General features: G+C 47.1%; 14 non-coding genes across 14 annotated transcripts; all 14 read left to right on the top strand.

The window, feature by feature from the left end:
- The first annotated feature begins 1,756 nt into the window (after positions 1–1,756).
- On the top strand, positions 1,757–1,828 carry TRNAP-AGG (transfer RNA proline (anticodon AGG)). Its single transcript has one exon. It is a non-coding gene; the product is annotated as a tRNA-Pro (tRNA).
- Positions 1,829–2,213: 385 nt separating this feature from the next.
- Positions 2,214–2,286, top strand: TRNAV-AAC (transfer RNA valine (anticodon AAC)). Its single transcript has one exon. It is a non-coding gene; the product is annotated as a tRNA-Val (tRNA).
- Positions 2,287–2,579: 293 nt separating this feature from the next.
- Positions 2,580–2,691, top strand: TRNAL-CAA (transfer RNA leucine (anticodon CAA)). Its single transcript has 2 exons — positions 2,580–2,617; positions 2,646–2,691. It is a non-coding gene; the product is annotated as a tRNA-Leu (tRNA).
- Positions 2,692–3,622: 931 nt separating this feature from the next.
- TRNAP-UGG (transfer RNA proline (anticodon UGG)) lies at positions 3,623–3,694 on the top strand. Its single transcript has one exon. It is a non-coding gene; the product is annotated as a tRNA-Pro (tRNA).
- A 384-nt stretch (positions 3,695–4,078) lies between these two features.
- Positions 4,079–4,151, top strand: TRNAV-UAC (transfer RNA valine (anticodon UAC)). Its single transcript has one exon. It is a non-coding gene; the product is annotated as a tRNA-Val (tRNA).
- Positions 4,152–5,014: 863 nt separating this feature from the next.
- On the top strand, positions 5,015–5,087 carry TRNAV-AAC (transfer RNA valine (anticodon AAC)). Its single transcript has one exon. It is a non-coding gene; the product is annotated as a tRNA-Val (tRNA).
- A 293-nt stretch (positions 5,088–5,380) lies between these two features.
- Positions 5,381–5,492, top strand: TRNAL-CAA (transfer RNA leucine (anticodon CAA)). The gene is made up of 2 exons: positions 5,381–5,418; positions 5,447–5,492. It is a non-coding gene; the product is annotated as a tRNA-Leu (tRNA).
- A 1,848-nt stretch (positions 5,493–7,340) lies between these two features.
- Positions 7,341–7,412, top strand: TRNAP-AGG (transfer RNA proline (anticodon AGG)). Its single transcript has one exon. It is a non-coding gene; the product is annotated as a tRNA-Pro (tRNA).
- A 385-nt stretch (positions 7,413–7,797) lies between these two features.
- On the top strand, positions 7,798–7,870 carry TRNAV-AAC (transfer RNA valine (anticodon AAC)). The gene has a single exon. It is a non-coding gene; the product is annotated as a tRNA-Val (tRNA).
- A 293-nt stretch (positions 7,871–8,163) lies between these two features.
- TRNAL-CAA (transfer RNA leucine (anticodon CAA)) lies at positions 8,164–8,275 on the top strand. Its single transcript has 2 exons — positions 8,164–8,201; positions 8,230–8,275. It is a non-coding gene; the product is annotated as a tRNA-Leu (tRNA).
- A 931-nt stretch (positions 8,276–9,206) lies between these two features.
- On the top strand, positions 9,207–9,278 carry TRNAP-UGG (transfer RNA proline (anticodon UGG)). Its single transcript has one exon. It is a non-coding gene; the product is annotated as a tRNA-Pro (tRNA).
- Positions 9,279–9,662: 384 nt separating this feature from the next.
- On the top strand, positions 9,663–9,735 carry TRNAV-UAC (transfer RNA valine (anticodon UAC)). The gene has a single exon. It is a non-coding gene; the product is annotated as a tRNA-Val (tRNA).
- Positions 9,736–10,598: 863 nt separating this feature from the next.
- TRNAV-AAC (transfer RNA valine (anticodon AAC)) lies at positions 10,599–10,671 on the top strand. The gene has a single exon. It is a non-coding gene; the product is annotated as a tRNA-Val (tRNA).
- Positions 10,672–10,964: 293 nt separating this feature from the next.
- TRNAL-CAA (transfer RNA leucine (anticodon CAA)) lies at positions 10,965–11,076 on the top strand. The gene is made up of 2 exons: positions 10,965–11,002; positions 11,031–11,076. It is a non-coding gene; the product is annotated as a tRNA-Leu (tRNA).
- The last annotated feature ends 944 nt before the right edge of the window (positions 11,077–12,020 follow it).

Below are 12,020 nucleotides of genomic sequence, written 5' to 3'. Positions count from 1 at the left end.
GGCTGGGCCCTCAATCACAATTCCATGTATTTCTGAAAGGGACACCTCAGGCACACCTTCCATTACATTTGCACTCCATCACAGTAACTGCCATGCTGGGTTTCGAAATAAGCATTTGATCCCATCATTTGTTGTGAGGCTCTCCTGCCACCTTTTGGGCAGAGAAGGCAGTGTTTCTGGAACAACACAGGCAGACATGTTCAACAGGGCTTCCTGGTTATGTGGGAGGAGCAGATTGCCAATGGTCCCCCCATGCAAATTCTAATTTACATAAGGAAGACAGAGAGGTAGCTGGGAGTAGGCACTACACACGGACATTGCACTCCCTCTTGTGATTTGCAGCCAATTCTAGATTGAGTCGGAGGAAAGGAGGAGACTCGCCCAACAATGGCCATACTGGGAAGTCAGCCACTCTGGGTCTCCCAGGTGAATGTTTCAGGCCTGTGAGCCACTCATATACATCTCGCCTGATCGAGCCTGATCGAGCGCTGAGCGAGCGCGTTTGAATGCAAATATCAAACACCACTTTCTCAGGTGCAAGAAATGGTGGGCCCTTCATTGCTTCTGGTGTGGAAGTCTATGGAGCAAGGGTCCAGGACTTGCAGAGGAGTACAAGTGCCAGAAAGTGGTTGCTGTTCTCATCTGTGCCTTTTTACTGCTCACTGGCCGATAGGAGATTGGCTGCCCCCTTCCTTGCTGGAGTGAAAAAACAACAACTTGAGAGAAAACATGACTTTGTGTGGCTCACTTATAGGGAGACGAGCCAAATAGCCCTGCTATTTTCTGAAAGACGCTTCAGTAATTGTTCAAAATGTATCTTGGCCACTCAGGCTCGTTGGTCTAGGGGTATCATTCTCGCTTTGGGTGCGAGAGGTCCTGGGTTCAAATCCCGGACGAGCCCATCCTGTGGAAGTTTTCAGGCTGCTTGTCATATAGGAGCCTTTCTTCTTTTCAATGCTATAAGACGCTGTGTATGTCGAGAAGGTTCCTTACCCTGCACGCTATTTTTCACTTTTGACATGATAAAGGAGTGCAGGACTTCGTTGCAACTGCTTTTCTGGGCTGGACCAGCAGTGTAGGAACATTACATGCAAAGTGTTTTTCTAGTGTCATTTCAGGATATGGTTTCCAAATCGCCTCTTGGAAAAAAAGTGGTCCTCATTCCTGTCTTCCAAAGAAAGAGAGACCGGGTAAGGAGAGCCCAACTTTGAGCTTCAAGGACGTTGGCCTTTAGTCTGTGCATTCCAACCCAATACATGCCAACAAGATTCCTGAGGTGGTGTCTGTTTCTGTAGTGTAGTGGTTATCACGTTCGCCTTACACGCGAAAGGTCGAGACCGGGCAGAAACAGCAGCTTGCTGTTTTTCACAGTGTTTGCATTTACTGGCTCACTTTATAGGAAAGCTGAGATAATAGAGGCTGTCTATTCCTCACCAGCCTGACGTAGTGTGCTCCAGAGATCTCAGTGACAGCTCGAAAAGAGAAGTGACGATAGCTTGCGCCATTCGCTTGCTCGCACTTTGCTCTGTAGGGTGGGCCTACTTCATGAAAGCAAGGCATGAGAGCAGAAATGCTTCTCTTGTCCTCACCACGAGCAGACACTTAAAGCAAACAAACTGTCTGAAGGACAGAGGCTTTTTAATTTCTTGTTTGATGACGGTCATGAAAAAGACAGCAATCATATTGCAGAACAGAGCAGCATGTACTGGCTAGCTGCCACTAACCCCTGGAGCTGTGTCAGAGGTGACTCTTGCGTGGCTCGTTGGTCTAGGGGTATGATTCTCGCTTAGGGTGCCAGAGGTCCCGGGTTCAAATCCCGGACGAGCCCTTTTTAGAGGTAAACATACAAACCCTACTAAAATTGCACTATGCCTGACTATTTCTCGTTATACTGGGTGCATTGTTGCACAACATATTTCTAACCTCAGAAGAAAAATGGATCACCATGCTTTATCTGCCTACCTGCTTAGTCTCAGTGTGTCCCAGGTGATGCTTTCCCAAGCTGTACTCGCTGGCATTTAGGCATCAGATATTTGCCTGTCGATGCCTGCACAAGTGAGTTTTGAATACGTCTAATTGCAAGCATGTTGGATGATATCTCTGAGGTTTTCACACTTGTTCTGCACATTCTGAGCCGCTGCTGATACAGCAGAATAGAAGTAGGGTGAAGGCTTGAGAGAAACTTTCCTCTAACAGTAGAAAGCACCAAGGTAGTTTCTGTAGTGTAGTGGTCATCACGTTCGCCTAACACGCGAAAGGTCCCCGGTTCGAGACCGGGCAGAAACACTGTGCATTGGATGCTTTTTTTGTGCACACTCTAAAACCTTATTATCTCAATGCAATTTTAAGAAGAGGTGGTCTTTGGACACAGTGAGCCGTGAGAAAATTTCTTTACCTTTGCAGACGAAACAAAGTTATCTCCATCGATCATCTGGGGGTTGTTCTTGGGCCTATTTTTATTTTATTTAAGCTATGTTGTATTGTTGGGGCCTTTACACCTGTGACATTGCTGTGAACGTTGTAAGTGGAAACGTTGGCAGGTGCAGACAGAAGAGTCAGAACTAAGCACACCCTGAGCCGTCAGGATGGCCGAGTGGTCTAAGGCGCCAGACTCAAGAGAGCTTGATCTTCAGTGATGCTGAGCCTTCTGGTCTCCTCATGGAGGCGTGGGTTCAAATCCCACTTCTGACAGGTCCCTTTTACACCCTTAAGTCTTCCTAATTTTTGCAGTGCATTCCCCAGACACACCACAATATTTGCAGGAACCTGTAGTAAATAAAGAGAAATCCACCAGGCTGGGCCCTCAATCACAATTCCATGTATTTCTGAAAGGGACACCTCAGGCACACCTTCCATTACATTTGCACTCCATCACAGTAACTGCCATGCTGGGTTTCGAAATAAGCATTTGATCCCATCATTTGTTGTGAGGCTCTCCTGCCACCTTTTGGGCAGAGAAGGCAGTGTTCCTGGAACAACACAGGCAGACATGTTCAACAGGGCTTCCTGGTTATGTGGGAGGAGCAGATTGCCAATGGTCTCCCCTTGCAAATTCTAATTTACATAAGGAAGACAGAGAGGTAGCTGGGAGTAGGCACTACACACGGACATTGCACTCCCTCTTGTGATTTGCAGCCAATTCTAGATTGAGTCGGAGGAAAGGAGGAGACTCGCCCAACGATGGCCATACTGGGAAGTCAGCCACTCTGGGTCTCCCAGGTGAATGTTTCAGGCCTGTGAGCCACTCATATAAATCTCGCCTGATCGAGCCTGATCGAGCGCTGAGCGAGCGCGTTCGAATGCAAATATCAAACACCACTTTCTCAGGTGCAAGAAATGGTGGGCCCTTCATTGCTTCTGGTGTGGAAGTCTATGGAGCAAGGGTCCAGGACTTGCAGAGGAGTACAAGTGCCAGAAAGTGGTTGCTGTTCTCATCTGTGCCTTTTTACTGCTCACTGGCCGATAGGAGATTGGCTGCCCCCTTCCTTGCTGGAAAGAAAAAACAACAACTTGAGAGAAAACATGACTTTGTGTGGCTCACTTATAGGGAGACGAGCCAAATAGCCCTGCTATTTTCTGAAAGACGCTTCAGTAATTGTTCAAAATGTATCTTGGCCACTCAGGCTCGTTGGTCTAGGGGTATGATTCTCGCTTTGGGTGCGAGAGGTCCCGGGTTCAAATCCCGGACGAGCCCATCCTGTGGAAGTTTTCAGGCTGCTTGTCATATAGGAGCCTTTCTTCTTTTCAATGCTATAAGACGCTGTGTATGTCGAGAAGGTTCCTTACCCTGCACGCTATTTTCCACTTTTGACATGATAAAGGAGTGCAGGACTTCGTTGCAACTGCTTTTCTGGGCTGGACCAGCAGTGTAGGAACATTACATGCAAAGTGTTTTTCTAGTGTCATTTCAGGATATGGTTTCCAAATCGCCTCTTGGAAAAAAAGTGGTCCTCATTCCTGTCTTCCAAAGAAAGAGAGACCGGGTAAGGAGAGCCCAACTTTGAGCTTCAAGGACGTTGGCCTTTAGTCTGTGCATTCCAACCCAATACATGCCAACAAGATTCCTGAGGTAGTGTCTGTTTCTGTAGTGTAGTGGTTATCACGTTTGCCTTACACGCGAAAGGTCCCTGGTTCGAGACCGGGCAGAAACAGCAGCTTGCTGTTTTTCACAGTGTTTGCATTTACTGGCTCACTTTATAGGAAAGCTGAGATAATAGAGGCTGTCTATTCCTCACCAGCCTGACGTAGTGTGCTCCAGAGATCTCAGTGACAGCTCGAAAAGAGAAGTGACGATAGCTTGCGCCATTCGCTTGCTCGCACTTTGCTCTGTAGGGTGGGCCTACTTCATGAAAGCAAGGCATGAGAGCAGAAATGCTTCTCTTGTCCTCACCACGAGCAGACACTTAAAGCAAACAAACTGTCTGAAGGACAGAGGCTTTTTAATTTCTTGTTTGATGACGGTCATGAAAAAGACAGCAATCATATTGCAGAACAGAGCAGCATGTACTGGCTAGCTGCCACTAACCCCTGGAGCTGTGTCAGAGGTGACTCTTGCGTGGCTCATTGGACTAGGGGTATGATTCTCGCTTAGGGTGCGAGAGGTCCCGGGTTCAAATCCCGGACGAGCCCTTTTTAGAGGTAAACATACAAACCCTACTAAAATTGCACTATGCCTGACTATTTCTCGTTATACTGGGTGCATTGTTGCACAACATATTTCTAACCTCAGAAGAAAAATGGATCACCATGCTTTATCTGCCTACCTGCTTAGTCTCAGTGTGTCCCAGGTGATGCTTTCCCAAGCTGTACTCGCTGGCATTTAGGCATCAGATATTTGCCTGTCGATGCCTGCACAAGTGAGTTTTGAATACGTCTAATTGCAAGCATGTTGGATGATATCTCTGAGGTTTTCACACTTGTTCTGCACATTCTGAGCCGCTGCTGATACAGCAGAATAGAAGTAGGGTGAAGGCTTGAGAGAAACTTTCCTCTAACAGTAGAAAGCACCAAGGTAGTTTCTGTAGTGTAGTGGTCATCACGTTCGCCTAACACGCGAAAGGTCCACGGTTCGAGACCGGGCAGAAACACTGTGCATTGGATGCTTTTTTTGTGCACACTCTAAAACCTTATTATCTCAATGCAATTTTAAGAAGAGGTGGTCTTTGGACACAGTGAGCCGTGAGAAAATTTCTTTACCTTTGCAGACGAAACAAAGTTATCTCCATCGATCATCTGGGGGTTGTTCTTGGGCCTATTTTTATTTTATTTAAGCTATGTTGTATTGTTGGGGCCTTTACACCTGTGACATTGCTGTGAACGTTGTAAGTGGAAACGTTGGCAGGTGCAGACAGAAGAGTCAGAACTAAGCACACCCTGAGCCGTCAGGATGGCCGAGTGGTCTAAGGCGCCAGACTCAAGAGAGCTTGATCTTCAGTGATGCTGAGCCTTCTGGTCTCCTCATGGAGGCGTGGGTTCAAATCCCACTTCTGACAGGTCCCTTTTACACCCTTAAGTCTTCCTAATTTTTGCAGTGCATTCCCCAGACACAACACAATATTTGCAGGAACCTGTAGTAAATAAAGAGAAATCCACCAGGCTGGGCCCTCAATCACAATTCCATGTATTTCTGAAAGGGACACCTCAGGCACACCTTCCATTACATTTGCACTCCATCACAGTAACTGCCATGCTGGGTTTCGAAATAAGCATTTGATCCCATCATTTGTTGTGAGGCTCTCCTGCCACCTTTTGGGCAGAGAAGGCAGTGTTTCTGGAACAACACAGGCAGACATGTTCAACAGGGCTTCCTGGTTATGTGGGAGGAGCAGATTGCCAATGGTCCCCCCATGCAAATTCTAATTTACATAAGGAAGACAGAGAGGTAGCTGGGAGTAGGCACTACACACGGACATTGCACTCCCTCTTGTGATTTGCAGCCAATTCTAGATTGAGTCGGAGGAAAGGAGGAGACTCGCCCAACAATGGCCATACTGGGAAGTCAGCCACTCTGGGTCTCCCAGGTGAATGTTTCAGGCCTGTGAGCCACTCATATACATCTCGCCTGATCGAGCGCTGAGCGAGCGCGTTTGAATGCAAATATCAAACACCACTTTCTCAGGTGCAAGAAATGGTGGGCCCTTCATTGCTTCTGGTGTGGAAGTCTATGGAGCAAGGGTCCAGGACTTGCAGAGGAGTACAAGTGCCAGAAAGTGGTTGCTGTTCTCATCTGTGCCTTTTTACTGCTCACTGGCCGATAGGAGATTGGCTGCCCCCTTCCTTGCTGGAGTGAAAAAACAACAACTTGAGAGAAAACATGACTTTGTGTGGCTCACTTATAGGGAGACGAGCCAAATAGCCCTGCTATTTTCTGAAAGACGCTTCAGTAATTGTTCAAAATGTATCTTGGCCACTCAGGCTCGTTGGTCTAGGGGTATGATTCTCGCTTTGGGTGCGAGAGGTCCTGGGTTCAAATCCCGGACGAGCCCATCCTGTGGAAGTTTTCAGGCTGCTTGTCATATAGGAGCCTTTCTTCTTTTCAATGCTATAAGACGCTGTGTATGTCGAGAAGGTTCCTTACCCTGCACGCTATTTTTCACTTTTGACATGATAAAGGAGTGCAGGACTTCGTTGCAACTGCTTTTCTGGGCTGGACCAGCAGTGTAGGAACATTACATGCAAAGTGTTTTTCTAGTGTCATTTCAGGATATGGTTTCCAAATCGCCTCTTGGAAAAAAAGTGGTCCTCATTCCTGTCTTCCAAAGAAAGAGAGACCGGGTAAGGAGAGCCCAACTTTGAGCTTCAAGGACGTTGGCCTTTAGTCTGTGCATTCCAACCCAATACATGCCAACAAGATTCCTGAGGTGGTGTCTGTTTCTGTAGTGTAGTGGTTATCACGTTCGCCTTACACGCGAAAGGTCGAGACCGGGCAGAAACAGCAGCTTGCTGTTTTTCACAGTGTTTGCATTTACTGGCTCACTTTATAGGAAAGCTGAGATAATAGAGGCTGTCTATTCCTCACCAGCCTGACGTAGTGTGCTCCAGAGATCTCAGTGACAGCTCGAAAAGAGAAGTGACGATAGCTTGCGCCATTCGCTTGCTCGCACTTTGCTCTGTAGGGTGGGCCTACTTCATGAAAGCAAGGCATGAGAGCAGAAATGCTTCTCTTGTCCTCACCACGAGCAGACACTTAAAGCAAACAAACTGTCTGAAGGACAGAGGCTTTTTAATTTCTTGTTTGATGACGATCATGAAAAAGACAGCAATCATATTGCAGAACAGAGCAGCATGTACTGGCTAGCTGCCACTAACCCCTGGAGCTGTGTCAGAGGTGACTCTTGCGTGGCTCGTTGGTCTAGGGGTATGATTCTCGCTTAGGGTGCGAGAGGTCCCGGGTTCAAATCCCGGACGAGCCCTTTTTAGAGGTAAACATACAAACCCTACTAAAATTGCACTATGCCTGACTATTTCTCGTTATACTGGGTGCATTGTTGCACAACATATTTCTAACCTCAGAAGAAAAATGGATCACCATGCTTTATCTGCCTACCTGCTTAGTCTCAGTGTGTCCCAGGTGATGCTTTCCCAAGCTGTACTCGCTGGCATTTAGGCATCAGATATTTGCCTGTCGATGCCTGCACAAGTGAGTTTTGAATACGTCTAATTGCAAGCATGTTGGATGATATCTCTGAGGTTTTCACACTTGTTCTGCACATTCTGAGCCGCTGCTGATACAGCAGAATAGAAGTAGGGTGAAGGCTTGAGAGAAACTTTCCTCTAACAGTAGAAAGCACCAAGGTAGTTTCTGTAGTGTAGTGGTCATCACGTTTGCCTAACACGCGAAAGGTCCCCGGTTCGAGACCGGGCAGAAACACTGTGCATTGGATGCTTTTTTTGTGCACACTCTAAAACCTTATTATCTCAATGCAATTTTAAGAAGAGGTGGTCTTTGGACACAGTGAGCCGTGAGAAAATTTCTTTACCTTTGCAGACGAAACAAAGTTATCTCCATCGATCATCTGGGGGTTGTTCTTGGGCCTATTTTTATTTTATTTAAGCTATGTTGTATTGTTGGGGCCTTTACACCTGTGACATTGCTGTGAACGTTGTAAGTTGAAACGTTGGCAGGTGCAGACAGAAGAGTCAGAACTAAGCACACCCTGAGCCGTCAGGATGGCCGAGTGGTCTAAGGCGCCAGACTCAAGAGAGCTTGATCTTCAGTGATGCTGAGCCTTCTGGTCTCCTCATGGAGGCGTGGGTTCAAATCCCACTTCTGACAGGTCCCTTTTACACCCTTAAGTCTTCCTAATTTTTGCAGTGCATTCCCCAGACACACCACAATATTTGCAGGAACCTGTAGTAAATAAAGAGAAATCCACCAGGCTGGGCCCTCAATCACAATTCCATGTATATCTGAAAGGGACACCTCAGGCACACCTTCCATTACATTTGCACTCCATCACAGTAACTGCCATGCTGGGTTTCGAAATAAGCATTTGATCCCATCATTTGTTGTGAGGCTCTCCTGCCACCTTTTGGGCAGAGAAGGCAGTGTTCCTGGAACAACACAGGCAGACATGTTCAACAGGGCTTCCTGGTTATGTGGGAGGAGCAGATTGCCAATGGTCTCCCCTTGCAAATTCTAATTTACATAAGGAAGACAGAGAGGTAGCTGGGAGTAGGCACTACACACGGACATTGCACTCCCTCTTGTGATTTGCAGCCAATTCTAGATTGAGTCGGAGGAAAGGAGGAGACTCGCCCAACAATGGCCATACTGGGAAGTCAGCCACTCTGGGTCTCCCAGGTGAATGTTTCAGGCCTGTGAGCCACTCATATAAATCTCGCCTGATCGAGCCTGATCGAGCGCTGAGCGAGCGCGTTTGAATGCAAATATCAAACACCACTTTCTCAGGTGCAAGAAATGGTGGGCCCTTCATTGCTTCTGGTGTGGAAGTCTATGGAGCAAGGGTCCAGGACTTGCAGAGGAGTACAAGTGCCAGAAAGTGGTTGCTGTTCTCATCTGTGCCTTTTTACTGCTCACTGGCCGATAGGAGATTGGCTGCCCCCTTCCTTGCTGGAAAGAAAAAACAACAACTTGAGAGAAAACATGACTTTGTGTGGCTCACTTATAGGGAGACGAGCCAAATAGCCCTGCTATTTTCTGAAAGACGCTTCAGTAATTGTTCAAAATGTATCTTGGCCACTCAGGCTCGTTGGTCTAGGGGTATGATTCTCGCTTTGGGTGCGAGAGGTCCCGGGTTCAAATCCCGGACGAGCCCATCCTGTGGAAGTTTTCAGGCTGCTTGTCATATAGGAGCCTTTCTTCTTTTCAATGCTATAAGACGCTGTGTATGTCGAGAAGGTTCCTTACCCTGCACGCTATTTTCCACTTTTGACATGATAAAGGAGTGCAGGACTTCGTTGCAACTGCTTTTCTGGGCTGGACCAGCAGTGTAGGAACATTACATGCAAAGTGTTTTTCTAGTGTCATTTCAGGATATGGTTTCCAAATCGCCTCTTGGAAAAAAAGTGGTCCTCATTCCTGTCTTCCAAAGAAAGAGAGACCGGGTAAGGAGAGCCCAACTTTGAGCTTCAAGGACGTTGGCCTTTAGTCTGTGCATTCCAACCCAATACATGCCAACAAGATTCCTGAGGTAGTGTCTGTTTCTGTAGTGTAGTGGTTATCACGTTTGCCTTACACGCGAAAGGTCCCTGGTTCGAGACCGGGCAGAAACAGCAGCTTGCTGTTTTTCACAGTGTTTGCATTTACTGGCTCACTTTATAGGAAAGCTGAGATAATAGAGGCTGTCTATTCCTCACCAGCCTGACGTAGTGTGCTCCAGAGATCTCAGTGACAGCTCGAAAAGAGAAGTGACGATAGCTTGCGCCATTCGCTTGCTCGCACTTTGCTCTGTAGGGTGGGCCTACTTCATGAAAGCAAGGCATGAGAGCAGAAATGCTTCTCTTGTCCTCACCACGAGCAGACACTTAAAGCAAACAAACTGTCTGAAGGACAGAGGCTTTTTAATTTCTTGTTTGATGACGGTCATGAAAAAGACAGCAATCATATTGCAGAACAGAGCAGCATGTACTGGCTAGCTGCCACTAACCCCTGGAGCTGTGTCAGAGGTGACTCTTGCGTGGCTCATTGGACTAGGGGTATGATTCTCGCTTAGGGTGCGAGAGGTCCCGGGTTCAAATCCCGGACGTGCCCTTTTTAGAGGTAAACATACAAACCCTACTAAAATTGCACTATGCCTGACTATTTCTCGTTATACTGGGTGCATTGTTGCACAACATATTTCTAACCTCAGAAGAAAAATGGATCACCATGCTTTATCTGCCTACCTGCTTAGTCTCAGTGTGTCCCAGGTGATGCTTTCCCAAGCTGTACTCGCTGGCATTTAGGCATCAGATATTTGCCTGTCGATGCCTGCACAAGTGAGTTTTGAATACGTCTAATTGCAAGCATGTTGGATGATATCTCTGAGGTTTTCACACTTGTTCTGCACATTCTGAGCCGCTGCTGATACAGCAGAATAGAAGTAGGGTGAAGGCTTGAGAGAAACTTTCCTCTAACAGTAGAAAGCACCAAGGTAGTTTCTGTAGTGTAGTGGTCATCACGTTCGCCTAACACGCGAAAGGTCCACGGTTCGAGACCGGGCAGAAACACTGTGCATTGGATGCTTTTTTTGTGCACACTCTAAAACCTTATTATCTCAATGCAATTTTAAGAAGAGGTGGTCTTTGGACACAGTGAGCCGTGAGAAAATTTCTTTACCTTTGCAGACGAAACAAAGTTATCTCCATCGATCATCTGGGGGTTGTTCTTGGGCCTATTATTATTTTATTTAAGCTATGTTGTATTGTTGGGGCCTTTACACCTGTGACATTGCTGTGAACGTTGTAAGTGGAAACGTTGGCAGGTGCAGACAGAAGAGTCAGAACTAAGCACACCCTGAGCCGTCAGGATGGCCGAGTGGTCTAAGGCGCCAGACTCAAGAGAGCTTGATCTTCAGTGATGCTGAGCCTTCTGGTCTCCTCATGGAGGCGTGGGTTCAAATCCCACTTCTGACAGGTCCCTTTTACACCCTTAAGTCTTCCTAATTTTTGCAGTGCATTCCCCAGACACAACACAATATTTGCAGGAACCTGTAGTAAATAAAGAGAAATCCACCAGGCTGGGCCCTCAATCACAATTCCATGTATTTCTGAAAGGGACACCTCAGGCACACCTTCCATTACATTTGCACTCCATCACAGTAACTGCCATGCTGGGTTTCGAAATAAGCATTTGATCCCATCATTTGTTGTGAGGCTCTCCTGCCACCTTTTGGGCAGAGAAGGCAGTGTTTCTGGAACAACACAGGCAGACATGTTCAACAGGGCTTCCTGGTTATGTGGGAGGAGCAGATTGCCAATGGTCCCCCCATGCAAATTCTAATTTACATAAGGAAGACAGAGAGGTAGCTGGGAGTAGGCACTACACACGGACATTGCACTCCCTCTTGTGATTTGCAGCCAATTCTAGATTGAGTCGGAGGAAAGGAGGAGACTCGCCCAACAATGGCCATACTGGGAAGTCAGCCACTCTGGGTCTCCCAGGTGAATGTTTCAGGCCTGTGAGCCACTCATATACATCTCGCCTGATCGAGCCTGATCGAGCGCTGAGCGAGCGCGTTTGAATGCAAATATCAAACACCACTTTCTCAGGTGCAAGAAATGGTGGGCCCTTCATTGCTTCTGGTGTGGAAGTCTATGGAGCAAGGGTCCAGGACTTGCAGAGGAGTACAAGTGCCAGAAAGTGGTTGCTGTTCTCATCTGTGCCTTTTTACTGCTCACTGGCCGATAGGAGATTGGCTGCCCCCTTCCTTGCTGGAGTGAAAAAACAACAACTTGAGAGAAAACATGACTTTGTGTGGCTCACTTATAGGGAGACGAGCCAAATAGCCCTGCTATTTTCTGAAAGACGCTTCAGTAATTGTTCAAAATGTATCTTGGCCACTCAGGCTCGTTGGTCT

The sequence above is a fragment of the Lissotriton vulgaris genome, chromosome 10, assembly GCF_964263255.1.
Source record: "Lissotriton vulgaris chromosome 10, aLisVul1.2, whole genome shotgun sequence".
Taxonomy (NCBI): Eukaryota; Metazoa; Chordata; class Amphibia; order Caudata; family Salamandridae; genus Lissotriton; species Lissotriton vulgaris.
Note: the sequence above shows the minus strand (reverse complement) of the source record. Positions and strands in the feature narration are given on the sequence as shown.